The sequence below is a fragment of the Somniosus microcephalus genome, chromosome 8 (assembly GCF_052327205.1).
Source record: "Somniosus microcephalus isolate GS21.2 chromosome 8, FLI_Smic_1.0, whole genome shotgun sequence".
NCBI lineage: Eukaryota > Metazoa > Chordata > Chondrichthyes > Squaliformes > Somniosidae > Somniosus > Somniosus microcephalus.
In genome coordinates this window covers 80,257,429-80,269,739 of record NC_140994.1, presented here as the reverse complement: position 1 = coordinate 80,269,739, position 12,311 = coordinate 80,257,429, and the positions used below count along the sequence as shown (strand labels likewise).

The window sequence follows — 12,311 nt, the reverse complement described above, 5'->3', positions numbered from 1 at the left end:
CACTCCAAAGGGTGGAATATTCTGGGATCCAGAACAGTCCTGACATGGGAGGTTAAAATAATGTCATTGTTGCATTTTCTCATCCATAATGGCCCCCGTGTAGTTAATTGAAAATAAGCAGCTATGATCATCAACTACCGTAAGTTAGTATCACTTAACCGCCAGCGCTTAATTCCGAGAAAAGGTTGGTGAGCAGAAAATGCTGCAAAAATCCAGTGCAATTGCATTTCAATTTTTTGGAGCTGTTCGATTCCTGTCCGACACCTTTCACCAGCTCTTTTGGAGAGCAGGAGAACAGTAGCCCACAGAGAGATTTAACTTCCCTGTAATGATCTTCGGTTTGTATGGAATCCATTATTTTATAACTGGAGGAAAAACACCTTGTTCCTCCCTCCTTTTGACTTCACCAACCATGCTGAGCCAGATCTGTGAATAAATGCTGCAGGACTTTACGGAGTGTAGACTCTGAACATAAAAGTCTTTGTCTGTGACCAAATAACCGTGGCAAGTCGTCTACATAGCGGTTAGCTTTTGTCGACACAAGGAGCAGATAGTGATTGAAGTACGGGCTTGGTAAATTAATAGCCGGGCTGTAGCAAATACATCCTAAATATAAGGCAGTCCCTACTAATCTCTGCTACTCGTTAACATTCAACCAATTTCAGCTGTGTGCAGCATTATAAAAAGTGATATGGGAACACATCTGACGTACGATTTGAAGGCCGTGTTCCGTTAAGCAGGGCAAGCAGTTCTGATCTGCAATTCGTTTTAAAAAAAAGTTTCAACACTGAAATGAAAAAAAACCACGCAACCGAACCACTGCGTTAAAGTCATGGAGGTAATTATGGGCTGTACGCACAGTGGGACTCGGCGACTGACTGTTCTCCTCCAGGTTGTTACCCGGTTTGCTGTTTATTAAACTTACAACTGTTGTTACAGCAACAAACCGTTTTTACAGCACCGGGGGTCATTTTCAAGATCACTGCCCGGGTGGTGACACAGTGGAGCGGATTGCCCACCTGTTGGAGAATCCGCCTGATTTTCGTTCCATTGATCCGACGAAGTTGAAAATGACCCTCCCTGTGTTTTATTCCAAGGGACGCGGCAGAGTGCCAAGGTTCTCGTACATTTTCCGTACCATAACGGCTCTTTGCCTGCGTTTCTGGATGGTTTTCCTTTGTGCTTTCCCATTATTTTTATTTGTGGTTGAGATGTGTGCGATGCCAGTAAGATGGCATTCATTGGCCAAGGTTAGGTTAGGTGCCCCGGGGGCATTAAGCCCAAGATATTGAACTGTGCTCGAAGCGGGGAGCAATCCTGGTGCAGCGCACGCTGCGTGGGTCTAACGAGGTTGGTGACAGCACCGTGGTAAATTGGTCCGCCGGCCTCGTTAGAGTAGCACTGGCGAGCTGCCGGTGCCAGTCTCGGCCCCTGAAAGCAGCTCACCGGTTACGGCAGGGGTAGCAGGATCAGCAGTTTGAGAGGTTGGCTGAGACTGGGATGTGTGGGGTAGGGGGTCGAGCAATGGCCAGCACTCTTACTGTGGAGCTGGGAGCAGCATGTTGATTTTGGCTATGGCAGGTGAAAGGAGAAGGCAAGGGAAGGTCCGGCATTGGCAGACAAAGATTTAAAAAAACCCTAGTTGTACTATAGTAAAGAAAAGGAAAAATGACAAAGCAAAGTAGAAAAGAGCAGAGGTGTCAAAGCAAAGAAGAAGAGAAAACAAAGGTGGGGAGAGCAGTTTGCAAGAGCTGATGAATTGCCATGAAAACTTCAGCTAGGTTGAAAGCAGTAAAATGGCTTATGAGATTCCCCAAGGATCCTTACGGCCACTTTGAATTTACAGAATGGCTGTGTTTATTCTTGCCTTACGAGTGAGTGCATAGCAGTGCTTGAAGTGGGAGTTCAATTTTTTTTAAAGGCAGGAATGCACAACATTGCTCTGTGAAGGAGCACGGGTGTATTAGGGTGTGCTAAAAATAATGCACAACCGAGCGGCCAATTGCAGGGCACCTGCAAAAATGCTGCTTAACTAGCTAAATAGTCACTCAAGCGTGCAGTGTAAATAACGCATTGTGGACCAATGAGAAATGGTGGAAGAATGCAGAAAGCCATCAACCAAGATTTACTGATCAAGATTTGCGGATCATATTAGACGACAGGAGGACACTGTTAAGTCCGTGAATGATTGAGACATGGACCAGCAGGAGTGAAAACAAACAAGTCTTTACTGGTGGAAGTCAATAGTGAAAACTAACAAACAGAGGCTCTCTAGCGCCTTTCATACAGGGGTGGTCACTGCCGGTACTGCAGTCTTAAAGGTACATACACAACAATTCCTCCCCTTTTAGATAAACAGTACATAACATTCATTTAACAACTAAATGATAACGAATTACAATCACAATTACTGTTGCTAGATACATTGGTTAAGTTTAAGCAATTATAAGTTCAGTCTTTGAGGAGGCTTCCTGATTCTGTCTGGATAACGCCTCTTTGGGGTATCAGGTTCTTCTGGCAATGTTGCATCGGGATCAATGTCTTGGTTTGGTTCATCTTCCAATATTACCGGTTCTGCGGTAGCTGCAATTGGAACGTCAATTTCATTACCAGGTGTATCAGATCGTGGTGTGGAGTTGACGTTTTCCAGTGACTCTAGAATCTGGTCAGCATGGCGTCTTACAATGCTCTCCCCAACGTCCACGGTATACATGAGAGGTCCTTGTCATGTACAAATCGTTCCTGGCTGCCATTTCTCAGTGCGGTAGTCCCGGGCTAAAACTGGTTGACCTATCTTAAAACTCCTGGTCAGCCTTTCATTCATATTCTGAAACTGCCTGTTCTCCACATCTCTTCGGACGTTTGGCTTAACCAAATCCAAGTGGCATCGTAGTCTTCGATTGAAGAACATCATGGCTGGAGTTTGGTTGGTAACCGCATGTGTCGCATTCCGGTAGGCAAACAAGAAGTTGTCCACCTTGTGTTGTAGGGGTATATCTTCATTACACATTGCCTTGATAGCCTTCTTGAATGTTTGGACAAACCTCTCGGCCAATCCATTAGTGGCTGGATGATATGGGGCAGATGTGTAATGCTTAACGCCATTGTTCTTTAAGAACCTCTGGAACTCTTCAGACACAAACTGTGGTCCATTGTCAGAGCAAATCTGTTCAGGCAGCCCATTCCTGGCGAATATGGTTCGCAAAACTGTGATAGTTTTTTCCATGGTGGTTGAGGACATTTTTATTACCTCTGGCCACTTTGAATGTGCATCCACCGCAATTAAAAACATCGAGTCCATGAAGGGACCAGCAAAATCAATGTGCACCCGTTGCCATGGAGATGAGGGCCACTCCCATGGATGCAGAGGAGCTTGTGGTGGGGCGTTTTGGACCTTCTGGCATCCTGCACAGCTCTTGGTCATCTCTTCGATTTCTCTATCGATTCCCGGCCAACACACAAACGCTCTGGCTAAGTTCTTCATTTTTACCCCACCCAGATGACCCTCATGAAGCTCATTGAGCACTCTATCCGTCAACTTAGGTGGAATTACTACTCTGGATCCACACATCAAGGTTCCTCTGCACACTGACAGTTGTTCTCTTCTCGGCGAGAATGCTGGCAGCAGTGGTTCGCCATGTGCTGGCCATCCCTTCACCGTTAAATCATAGACCCGTGATAGTGTCGGGTCATTCCGTGTTTCCTTTTCTATGTTTGCATTCGTCACAGGGAGACATTCGACTATGGTCGAGTGGAATAACTCCATTGGATCCACTGCAAGGTCGTCTTCTTCCACCGCCTGCAACGGTAGGCGTGACAATCCATCAGCATTTCCATGCTGTTTAGTTCCTTTGTACTCGATGTCATATTGGTGTGCCCCTAGGAAAAGGGACCATCTCTGCAGCCGTTGTGCCATCATTATCGGTACGCCCTTCTGAGGGTTGAAAATGGAAACAAGAGGTTGATGATCGGTTAGTAGAGTAAATTTTTGACCGTGCAGATAGTGATTGAACTTCTTCACCCCCCACACTAGGCTGAGGGCCTCTCTGTCAATCTGGGTGTAGTTATGCTCGGCAGAAGTTAACGAGCGTGACGCAAAAGCTATCGGCCTCTCTAAACCATCAAGGAATTTATGTGACAGTACCGCCCCAATGCCGTAGGGAGACGCATCACACGCCAGCCTGATTGGCAGTGCTGGGTTGTAGTGAGCCAATACTTCCCTTGAAGTGATTAAGTCCTTACTCTTCTGAAAAGCACGCTTACAATCATCGTTCCATTTCCATGCTACCCCCGTTCGTAGCAGGGCGTTCAGTGTGTGCAGAATTGTCGACAAATTCGGCAAAAACTTATGATAGTAATTCACCAACCCGAGGAATGACCTCAGTTGCGACACATTTTCAGGTGCTGGGGCCTTAACAACCGCTTCAATTTTGTCAGGGGACTTATGTAACCCCTCTTCATCAATCACGTGGCCACAATACGATATCTGTTTCTTAAAAAATTCGCACTTGGGGCGGTTGGCTCGCAGCCCATGTTCCCGTAGTCTAGTGAGCACCTGTTCTAGGTTGTTAAGGTGTTCACTGTCATCTTCACCTGTTACAAGGATGTCGTCCAAGTAACACTGAGTCCCCGGAATCCCTTGCAGGACTTGTTCCATCGCTCTTTGCCATATCGCCGGAGCCGATGCTACTCCGAATACCAATCGATGATGCTGGTAAAGACCTTTGTGAGTGTTTATCGTGAGATACTTCCTAGAGGACTCTTCAACCTCCATCTGCAAATATGCTTGTGCTAGGTCAATTTTTGTAAAACGCTTCCCTCCAGACAGTGAGGCGAAGATGTCTTCTATCCTTGGAAGAGGATATTGTACTGTATGAAGGACAGGGTTCACCGTCACCTTGAAATCCCCACAGATGCGAATCTTCCTCGGCTCTCCGGACTTATTGCTTAACATTTTCTTCATGACAGGAACGATGGGTGTCGCCCACTCGCTCCAGTCGACCTTAGACAACACGCCCGCCTTCTCCAGCTCTGCCTCGACGGCTGGGCGAATTGCATATGGTACCGGTCTTGCTTTGAAAAACTTGGGAACTGCATTCTCTTCTATTTTTATCGAGGCGGTTACGCCTTTAAGCGTGCCCAGTTCTTGTTGAAATACCTCTTTGGCATTAGCTAAGATTGTTGACAATCGTCCAGGAGTGACGTCTTCATCTTTTTTACCGTCCACCGTCATTGCATGAATGGAATGCCAATCTAAGTTTATCTTCCTGATCCATTCCCGTCCCAATAACGGTGGTCCACCATTTGGCAGTATGTAGAGATACAATTTCCGTATTTTCGTGCCATTGTATTCGACAGGCACCCTTATTTTTCCTCTGGGGTATACTTTTTGCCCCGTATACATCGTCAAGACGATGGATGTCTCTCTCAAGGGTATGTGTGAAAATAGCCGCTCGTAGTCTCGTCGATTCATGACGGTTAGCGCTGATCCTGTATCCAATTCCATTTTAACTTGGGACCCTGCTATCGTGAGGGTGACCCAAATGGTTCGGTGATCCTCTTTTGTGATTACATTGTGAAGTTTGAGACAGCTTAGTCTCCTGTTTCCGGATTCAATATTGCTCATCTGGTCTTCGGAACTACTGTTCGTCATCTTTTGTACTTTCTTGTACGGTTCCTTAGTAGCCTTTTTGTTGTCGCTGGTCTTCTTCCCAGACCTGCAAACTCGTGCAATGTGTCCAATCTTCCCGCATTGTCTGCATATTTTGTCTTTGGACCAGCAGTCCTTCTGGTCATGGTTAGTTCTGCCGCAGCGATAACATTTTGCAAATCCCCGTGTCATTTCGTGGGTGCCGTATTCCTGTGGTTTTTGTTGAATATCTGCAGCTCCCCTGGTTGCTGCTTCATACGATACTGCCACGCTGAAAGCCTTATCTAGCGTCAGCTCTTTTTCTGAGAGTAACTTCTTCTGTGTTCCTTCACTCAGGAGTCCACAGACAAATTTCTCCCATAGGGTATCTGCCAGTCCTGCTCCGAACTGGCAGTGCTTTGATAGCTTGCGTAGTTCCATAAGATACTCAGCATTGCTCTCATCTTTGTGCTGAGTTCTCCTGTGGAATTTAAATCTTTCTGCTATCAACAGCGGTGCAGGGTTTAAGTGTTCCTGTAGGACAGCAACAATTTCGTTAAAACTCTTCACCTTCGGTTTGGCTGGAGTAATCAGGTCCCGCAACAGGCCGTACGTTCTAGCGCCCATTAAGTTTAGCAATATCGATGCCTTTTTCCCCTCCGCTATTTCGTTTCCCTCAAAATATACCTCGACTCTTTCCACATACGTGGTCCAGTCCTCTAATGTATTATCAAAAGCAGTGATACAGCCAGTCTTCGGCATCTTGCAAATCTAAAATGGCGCCTCCCGCGCTTTGCCTTCTTCCCCGATTTAACAAAATGGCGCCTCCCGCGCTTTGCCTTCTTCCCCGCTGTTGTTAGCGCTGCTTTCCACGGTTTCTTGCGCGTTAAATATTGATTCTTTTTCTTTTATTATTTTCCCGTCGTGGAGCGGACCCTCTGGGACACTTCCCTCCCTCTTCTTAGGTCCGAATGATGCCCGGCTTCGAAGCACCGGCCGCGCCCTGTGTGCTCCACCCTCTCTCTCTCTCTTTGCTTCCCGACTCGCTGCCCGGCCCTGTTGAAAAGCCACCCGATCGAGCTTCAGCCCGCCGCAGCCCAGGAAGGATCAGAGCACTACCTGTCACCAGCCCGATTAGCTGGGAAACCACAGACCGAGGAACCCAGCCTGGCTCTGGAAAGTCCCTCCTGCAAGTTTTCAAACCGATGATTGACGGTCGACGCCCGTTTCTCGAGTTTCTTTGGACTCTTTTTTTTCTTTCTTCTGGCTCCGACCTTCAACAACGTCGTCTGAGGTGCTGCTGAGTTGCAGGTAAGTTCGTTTCTTACTCGTCGCCAGTGTTAAGTCCGTGAATGATTGAGACACGGACCAGCAGGAGTGAAAACAAACAAGTCTTTACTGGTGGAAGTCAATAGTGAAAACTAACAAACAGAGGCTCTCTAGCGCCTTTTATACAGGGGTGGTCACTGCTGGTACTGCAGTCTGAGACCAGTTATTCTCTTAAAGGTACATACACAACAGACACGACAAAATATTCTCGGTGAAACATAAGAGTGAGCCACCTTTGCTCGAAGGGTGAAGCAGGTCTGGGAAGCCATCGTACGGGTTATCAACGTGTGGCTACGCACCAGGTGACGCTGAAAGGACTTGCAGAAGAAGGCGGTATCGGAGGAAAAACAAGGTGAGAAATGAAAAGAACTGTGATAACATAGCCTACCCTGTGTGTAGGCAGCCGCTGATGACAATCAATGTGAGCTGGGAGTTTGCTTGGGTACCATTGGTATACTGACCCTGAATCAATGTAACCTGCTTTAAATGCAGCATGCAGTGAATTGCTGAACATAGTTGAGAACTAGCACAGCAGAATGAAAGTCTAGAATAATGCAGCTGAACATAGGAACATAAGAACATAGGAACAGGAGTTTGGCCATTTAGCCCCTCGAGCCTGTTCCACCATTCAGAGATCATGGCTGATCTGTGGCCTAACTCCATATCCCCATCTTTGCCCCATATCCCTTAATACCTTTGGTTAACAGAAATCTATCAATCTGTTTTAAAATTAACAATTGACCCAGCATCAACTGCCTTTTGCGGAAGAAAGTTCCAAACTTCTACCACCCTTTGCGTATAGAAGTACAGTATTTCCTAACTTCACTCCTGAAAGGCCTGGACTAATTTTTAGACTATGTCCCAGAGTCCTAGATACCCCAACCAGCGGAAATAGTTTCTCTCTATCTACCCTATCAGTTTCCCTTAATATCTTGAAAACTTTGATCAAATTACCCCTTAATCTTCTAAATTCCAGTGAATGCAACCCTAGTTTCAGAAATCTCTCCTCGTAATTTCACCCTTGGAGTCCAGTTATCATAAATCTACGCTGCACTCCCTCCAAAGCCAATATATCCTTCCTCAGGTGTGGTGCCCAGAATTGAACGCAGTACTCCAGGTGTGGCCTAACCAGGGTTTGGTATAGCTGCAGCATGACTTCTAACCCCCTGTATTCTAGTCCTCTAGATATAAAGGCCAGCATTGCATTAGCCTTTTTGATTATTTTTTGTGCCTGTCCATGACATCTTAATGATCTATGTACATGGACCCCCAAGTCTCTTTGGACCTCAACTGCTAACTTTTCACCATTTAGTAAGTACCCTGTTCTATCCTTTTTAGGTCCAAAGTGGATGACCTCACACTTGCCTATATAGAAATCCATTTGCCACAGTTTTGCCCATTCACTTAATCTATTAATATCTCTATAATTTTATGCTTCCATCTACACTGCTTACAATTTGCTGCCTATCTTTGTGTCATCGGCAAATTTGGATAGATGATTTTCTATGCCATCATCTAAGTCGTTAATAAATACTGTGAATAATTGAGGCCCCAACACAGATCCCTGCGGGACACCACTAGTCACATCCTGCCAATTTGAGTACCTACCCATTATCCCTACTCTCTGTCTCCTGCTGCTCAGCCAATTTCCTAACCAGGTCATGGTGTGGAGATGCCGGTGTTGGACTGGGGTGGACAAATGTAAGAAATCACACAACACCAGGTTATAGTCCAACAGCTTTATTTGAAATCACAAGCTTTCAGAGCGCTGCTCCTTCTTCAGGTGAAGTGGAGAAATGCATAAAGACACAGCTTATATAGTCAGAGAATAATGTCAGATGTTTACAGGTAATCTTTCCAACTGCCATTTATCACACTTCGGCAGAGAGATAATCACAGCAATCAAAGGTGTGAATGGTGTCCAAACAGGTCAGTCAGGAAAACATTACATCAAAGAACAATGAGGTGGGGTCACAAGGGGTCAAATGTTGCAGATGCTGGGGTCTGTATGAAAAACAAAAAAACAGACAAAAAACATTTTTTTTGCTGGAAATCACAGCAGGTCCGGCCGCATCTGTGTAGAGAGAACAAGCCAACGACGACTCGAGTCTGGATGACCCTACATCAGGTGGGGTTACATGTAGCGTGACATGATCCCAAGATCCCGGTTAAGGCCGTCCTCATGGGTGCGGAACTTGGCTATCAGTTTCTGCTCGACGATTTTGCGTTGTCGTGTGTCTCGAAGGCCGCCTTGGAGAATGCTTACCCGAAGATCGGAGGCTGAATGTCCTTGACTGCTGAAGTGTTCCCTGACTGGGAGGGAACACTCCTGCCTGGCGATTGTTGCGCGGTGCCCGTTCATCCGTTGTCGCAGTGTCTGCATGGTATCGCCGATGTACCATGCTCCGGGGCATCCTTTCCTGCAACATATGAGGTAGACAATGTTGGCAGATTCACATGAGTATGTACCATGTACCTGATGGGTGGTGTCCTCACGTGTGATGATGGTATCTGTGTTGATGATCTGGCATGTCTTGCAGAGGTTGCTGTGGCAGGGTTGTGTGGTGTCGTGGTCGCTGTTCTCCTGAAAGCTGGGTAATTTGCTGCGAACGATGGTCTGTTTGAGGTTAGGCGGCTGTTTGAAGGCGAGTAGTGGAGGCGTGGGGATGGCCTTAATGAGGTGTTCGTCATCATCGATGACATGTTGAAGGCTGCGAAGAACATGGCGTAGTTTCTCTGCTCCGGGGAACTACTGGATGATGAAGGGTACTCTGTTGGTTGTGTCCCGTGTTTGTCTTCTGAGGAGGTCTATGCAATTTTTCACTGTGGCCCATCGGAACTGTCGATCGACGAGTCGAGCGTCATATCCCGTTCTTACGAGGGCGTCTTTCAGCGTCTGTAGGTGTCCATCGCGTTCCTCCTCGTCTGAGCAGATCCTGTGTATTCGCAGGGCTTGTCCATAGGGGATGGCTTCTTTAACGTGGTTAGGGTGGAAGCTGGAGAAGCGGAGCATCATGAGGTTGTCTGTGGGCTTGCGGTCGAGTGAAGTGCTGAGGTGTCCGTCTTTGATGGAGATTCGTGTGTCCAAGAATGAAACCGATTCTGAGGAGTAGTCCATGGTGAGTTTGATGGTGGGATGGAACTTGTTGATGTTATCGTGTAGTCTTTTCAGTGATTCTTCGCCGTGGGTCCATAGGAAGAAAATGTCGTCGATGTACCTTGTGTATAGCGTTAGTTGGAGATCCTGTGCAGTGAAGAAGTCTTGCTCGAACGTGTGCATGAAGATGTTGGCGTATTGGGGTGCGAATTTGGTCCCCATGGCTGTTCCGTGTGTTTGGGTAAAGAACTGGTTGTTGAAGGTGAAGACATTGTGGTCAAGGATGAAGCGGATGAGTTGTAGGATGGCGTCTGGAGATTGGCTGTTGTTGGTGTTGAGTACTGAGGCTGCCGCAGCGATGCCGTCATCGTGGGGGATACTGGTGTAGAGTGCCGAGATGTCCATCGTGGCGAGGAGTGTTCCTGGTTCAACTGGTCCGTGGGTGCTGAGTTTCTGTAAGAAGTCTGTAGTGTCGCGACAGAAGCTGGGGGTTCCCTGTACGATGGGTTTCAGGATGCCCTCGACATATCCAGAGAGGCCCTCACATAGGGTTCCATTGCCTGATACGATGGGACGTCCGGGTGTGTTGGCTTTGTGTATCTTTGGGAGGCAGTAGAAGTCTCCCATGCAGGGAGTACGTGGGATGAGAGCGCATAGGATGCTTTGAAGGTCTGGATCGAAGGTCTTGATCAGTCTGTTGAGTTGGCGGGTGTGTTCTTTGGTCGGATCTGTGGGTAACTGTCTGTAGTGTTCCTGGTTGTCCAGTTGTCGGTATGCTTCTTTGCAATAGTCCATTCTGTTCTGTATGATGATGGCTCCTCCTTTGTCTACTGGTTTGATGACGATGTTGCGGTTGGTCTTGAGAGCGTGGATGGCATTGCGTTGTGCTCGGGTGACATTCTGGACTGTCTTGTGAGTGCGGCTGATGAATCTGGCGTTGATGCATCTCCTGACAGCTTGAGCATACATGTCAAGCTTAGGGCAGCGACCCTCCGGAGGGGTCCAATTTGACTCTCTCTCCTTCGGTTGCTGCACTGCGGATCCCTCGGTCTGCTGTTCCGGATCATTGATTGTCTCATTGGGTTCGCTGCTGACATCTTGGGATTTGTGGAAGAATTCCCGGAGCCTCATTCTCCTGATGAATTCCTCTGTGTCTGCCGCGAGACCGATGGGGTCCATTTTGGTGGTGGGGCAGAAATTGAGCCCTTGGCTGAGAACTTCAATTTCCCGCGTGGGAGACTTCAACTGCCTCCCAAAGATACACAAAGCCAACACACCCGGACGTCCTATCGCATCAGGCAATGGAACCCTGTGTGAGAACCTCTCTGGATATGTCGAGGGCATCCTGAAACCCATCGTACAGGGAACCCCCAGCTTCTGTCGTGACACTACAGACTTCTTACAGAAACTCAGCACCCACGGACCAGTTGAACCAGGAACACTCCCCGCCACGATGGACGTCTCGGCACTCTACACCAGTATCCCCCACGATGACGGCATCGCTGCGACAGCCACAGTACTCAACACCAACAACAGCCAATCTCCAGACGCCATCCTCCAACTCATCCGCTTCATCCTTGACCACAATGTCTTCACCTTCAACAACCAGTTCTTTACCCAAACACACGGAACAGCCATGGGGACCAAATTCGCACCCCAATACGCCAACATCTTCATGCACAAGTTCGAGCTAGACTTCTTCGCTGCACAGGATCTCCAACCAACGCTATACACAAGATACATCGACGACATTTTCTTCCTATGGACCCACGGCGAAGAATCACTGAAAAGACTACACGATAACATCAACAAGTTCCATCCCACCATCAAACTCACCATGGACTACTCCTCAGAATCGGTTTCATTCTTGGACACACGAATCTCCATCAAAGACGGACACCTCAGCACTTCACTCTACCGCAAGCCCACAGACAACCTCACGATGCTCCGCTTCTCCAGCTTCCACCCTAACCACGTTAAAGAAGCCATCCCCTATGGACAAGCCCTGCGAATACACAGGATCTGCTCAGACGAGGAGGAACGCGATGGACACCTACAGACGCTGAAAGACGCCCTCGTAAGAACGGGATATGACGCTCGACTCGTCGATCGACAGTTCCGACGGGCCACAGCGAAAAATTGCATAGACCTCCTCAGAAGACAAACATGGGACACAACCAACAGAGTACCCTTCATCGTCCAGTAGTTCCCTGGAGCGGAGAAACTACACCATGTTCTTCGCAGCCTTCAACATGT

General features: G+C 47.6%; 1 protein-coding gene across 1 annotated transcript in view; it reads left to right on the top strand.

Moving 5' to 3' along the window:
- Positions 1-721: 721 nt before the first annotated feature.
- Positions 722-12,311, top strand: part of LOC147113665 (uncharacterized) — a 126,765-nt gene continuing 115,175 nt past the window's right edge. Inside the window, exon 1 of the mRNA XM_085994913.1 lies at positions 722-838. The gene's annotated coding sequence lies outside the window, so the exon portion shown is untranslated. The remainder of the gene's footprint in view (positions 839-12,311) is intronic.